The following is a 4,580-nucleotide window of genomic DNA, read 5'->3' on the forward strand; positions in this document are numbered from 1 at the left end:
AAAAAAAAAAAACAGACATACATAGCACACTCTCCCCAACAGCAGGATACACATTCTTGTCAAACCCATAAGGAACATTCTGTAAGAAGGATCATGTTTTAGGCCACAAACAACTCTCAATAAATTTAAAAAGACTGAAATCATACAAAGTATTTTCTCTGACCACAGTGGGTGAAGCAGAAATCAATAATAAAAGAAAAACTGGGGAAGTCACAAATATGTGGAAATTAAAGAAATGCTCTTAAACATGCTTAATGGCTCACAGAAGAAATCACAAGGGAATATAGAAAATACTTTGAGACAAGTCAAAATGAAAACACAACATACAAAAATTTATGGCACGCAGCAAAGGCAGTGTTCAGAGGGAAACTTATAGCAATAAATGTCTATGTTAAAAAAGAAGAAAGATCTCAAATTAGTAGCCTACCTTTACACTTTAAGGAAGTGGAAAAAGAAGAGCAAACTGAACCAAAGCTAGCAGAAGAAAGGAAATAATAAATATTAGAAATAAATGAAATAGAGAATAGGAAAACAATAGAGAGGGAATAATTAAACCAAAAGTTGGTTCTTTGAATAGATCAATAAAAATGACAAACTTTTAGCTGTAACGACAAAGAAAAAAGAAAGGTGAAAATAGTTAAAATAGAAAATTAGTAACATTACTACTAATTATACAGAAATAAAAAGAAATATAAGAAAATACTACAAGCAGGTACATGCCTCCCAAATTATATGACCTAGATGAAATGAACAAATTCTTAGGAAACACAAATTGCCAAACTGGTTAAATAAGAAACAGGAAGAAGGAATGGAAAGTTTGAACAGGCCTATGAAAAGAAAAGACTGCAGCAGTTTGGAAAACAAACAAACATACAAAAATACCTCCCAGGAAAAAAAAGTTCAGAACCAGATGCCTTCACTGGTGAATTCTAAAAAACGTTTAAAGAAGAATTAACACCCATCTTTCCAAACTATTCCAAAAAATAGAAGAGTGACCATTTTGTAATGCCTTAAAAGAGGGTAGCATTATTTTGATATCAAAGCTATATTATAAGCAAAGAAAATATCCCTAAAATCCCTTATAAATATAGATGCAAAAACCTTTTACAAAATACTAGCACATTCAACCTCATATTAAAAGGATTAGATGCCACGAACAAGTGGGGTTTATCACAGGAATGCAAGAGTGGGACAATATACAAAACTTAATGTAATATCCCACATTGATAGAATGATGTGGACAAAGCACACAATCATCTCAATTGATGCAGGGAAAGCATTTGCCAAATTTCTACAGACTTTCATAATAACACTCAGAACATTAGGAACAGAAGGGAACTTCTACAACATGATAAAGGCCATATGAAAAATTCCATGGCTAACCCATACTCCACAGTGAAAAACTGAAAAAATTTCCCCTGAGATAAGGATCAAAGCAAAGACGCCTGCTTTCATCACTTTAATTCAACACAGTACCAGAAGTTCTAGTCAAAGTAATTAGGAAAGAAAAGGAAACAAAAAGCATCCAAATTGGAAAGGAATAAGTAAAAACTTTTTCCATAAGCAAGTATGATTCTATTTCTAGAAAATGCGTAAGTACCCACAGAAAACTACTAGAGTTATTAAACGAATTCCTCAAAGTTTTAGGGCACAACATCAACACACATAAGTGAGCTGTGTTTCTATAACCAGCAATGAGCAATCAGAAAAGGAAAGAGCATCGGCAGAATACCTGGAAATAATGCTAACCCAGAAGTGAAAGATTCGTACACGAAAACTACAAACACTGCTGAAACAAATTAAAGACCCAAATAAGGGGAGAGACAGCCCATGTTCATGGATTGGAAGACTTAATATAGCTAAGATGTCAAAACAATGTTTACAAAGAATGAAGTTGAAGGACTCACACTTTCCAAGTTCAAAATGTGCTGTGGAGTTACACTAATTACAACAGGGTGGTGCTGGCATAAGGACACGCATCGAGACCGTGAAACAGAATTGAACTGCAACCAACTGATGTTTGATGAAGGTGGCAAAACCATTCAAAGAGAAAATAGTCTTTGCAACAAATGGTGCCAGGACAACTGGATATCCACATGCACAGGTGTGACGTTGGACCTCTATTCATGACATAGACAAAAAATAACTGCAAATGGGTCAATGACCTAAATATACGAGCTGGAACCATAAACTTCTTAGAAAGAACATAAAGGTTAAGTCTTCATGACCTTGGATTTGGTAATGGATTCTCAGATATGACATCAAGAACATGAGCAACAAAAGAAAAAAAAAGACAAACTGGATTTCTTAGAAATTAAGACTTTTGTGCATCAAAGACATTATCCACAAAGTGTAAAGACACTCTACAAAATGGGAGAAAATAGTTGTAAATCATACATCTGATGAGGATTTAGATCAGAATATATAAAGAAGTCTTATAGGTCAACAGCAAAAAAGACAACCCAATTTAAAAATAGGCAAAGTACTTGAACAGATATTTTTCCAAAGAAAGTTTACAAATGGCTCACAAGCCTATGAAGAGGGGCTCAACAGCATGTCAGTAGGGAAATCCCAATCAAACCGCAATGAGGTGCCTCTTCACAAGCACTGGAATGGCCGACGTAGAAAACAACACGGGCTAGCAAGGGCGTGGGTAAACTGGAACCCCTGTGCACGGCTTATAGGACTGTAAATGGTTCCACTTTGGAAAAGATCGAAGTTCTCAGAAGTTTAAACATGTAATTACCACACGATCCTGTAAGTCCACTCCTAGATACGGTCCCCTGGTCTGAATTACAGCTCCGCAGAATTCACACGTCGAAGCCCTAACCCTCAATGTGACTGTGTTCAGAGTCAAAGTATTTAGAAAAGTAATTAATGTTAGATGAGGCCATGGGGTGGAGCCCAATCTGGATGTCAAAGGGTGTGTGGTCTTTCAAGAAGGGGGAGAGAAAAAGAGCTCTCTCTGAACACAGAGAGGAGGGCATGGGTGCGCACTCAGTGAGACGGCGGCTGCGGACAAACCCAGGAAGGAGGCTTCGGAATGAAACCAGCCTTACTGGCACCTCCAGAACTGTGAGAAATACATGCGTGTCGTAAGCTGCCCAGTCAGTGGTAGTCGGTGACGGCAGCCTGTGCAGACTAAGGCATCCGGGAGAACGGACACCCGTGCGCCTCCTCTAAGTCCCCGAACGAGCACGTTCGTAGCGGCACTACCCACATAGCTGAACGGTAGAAACAGCCCACATATCCACCAACGAATGAACAGATAAACGAACTGTGGGATATACACACAATGGAACGTTGTTCAGCCCTAAAAAGGAATGAAGTATTTAATACACGGATGAATGTAAACATTACACTAAGTCAAAGAAGCCAGACACAAAAGATCACAGCGTAGGATTCCATTTATGTGAAATATCCAGGATATATAAATCCAGGCAGAATGCAGATTAGAATTTGCCAGAGGCTGAAGGGTGAGAGTATGGGGGAGAAACTGCTACTTCTGAGTGATGGAAATATTCTGGAACCAGACAGAGGGGATAGTTGCACAGCATTGTAATCGTACAAAACGGGACTGTGCCGTTTACTTTAAAATGGTTAATTTTATGTTATGTAAGTTTCACCTCAATAAAATATTTAAAAAAAGATCCAGGGGTGGTGTTCCCTGTTAGTCAGGATGGAATGAACTTCCAGCAGCAGGTGGATCTGAGCATGTGAGGGTGGGTGGCCATGGATGCTGTTGGCACCCTGCCTGAGCACTCCTTCCCTGACTGCTCTGAGAATTGATGGATAAACCTTCCCTTTTCCCCAGAGAATTGCCCTTGCTGACGCAGGAGCCACTTTGGGCTAGGCGCCATCACCCCCACCTCCTCCCACAGTTGGCTGACTGTCACAAAAAGCCCCCTGGGTCTCCAGTTTGTCCTCCAGAGCTCCCCTGGGGCAGGGGAGACCACACCCTTGTTTAGCTTCTGGCCTCTGGCCCTCTCCTGCTCCCCTCTCACTAGGGAACCTGATGCAAAATGGTTATGTAAAACTAATACTGATGGTGAATTTTATGGTATTTGAATGATATATTGATAAAGCCATTATGTTAAAAAAATACTTACTAGTCATTTACAACACCAAAGGGCTTTTTTTTTTTTTTTGGTAGTCTTTACAAACCCATCTCACGAGGGTAACACATTCCTCAAAATCCCAAGTAAATCCTTTCAGTTGAAATTTTAAGTATTAGCAATTTAAAGGCACATAGAGTTTGTTCTTGTTTATTGTTCTTCCCAAATACTCATTTTTATTTTTTTATTTCATTTTAAAAAATATTTTATTTATTCGACAGAGGGAGACAGCCAGCGAGAGAGGGAACACAAGCAGGGGGAGTGGGAGAGGAAGAAGCAGGCTCCCAGCAGAGGAGCCCGATGAAGGGCACCGGGATCACACCCTGAGCTGAAGGCAAGTGCTTAACGACTGAGCCACCCAGCCTGCCCCTCATTCTTTTTAAAACTAAATTCCAGGGCGCCTGGGTGGCTCCGTTGGTTAAGTGTCTGCCTTTGGCTCAGGTCATGATCTCAGGGTCCTAACCC

The sequence above is a fragment of the Ailuropoda melanoleuca genome, chromosome 15 (assembly GCF_002007445.2).
Source record: "Ailuropoda melanoleuca isolate Jingjing chromosome 15, ASM200744v2, whole genome shotgun sequence".
In the NCBI taxonomy this organism is placed as follows: Eukaryota; Metazoa; Chordata; class Mammalia; order Carnivora; family Ursidae; genus Ailuropoda; species Ailuropoda melanoleuca.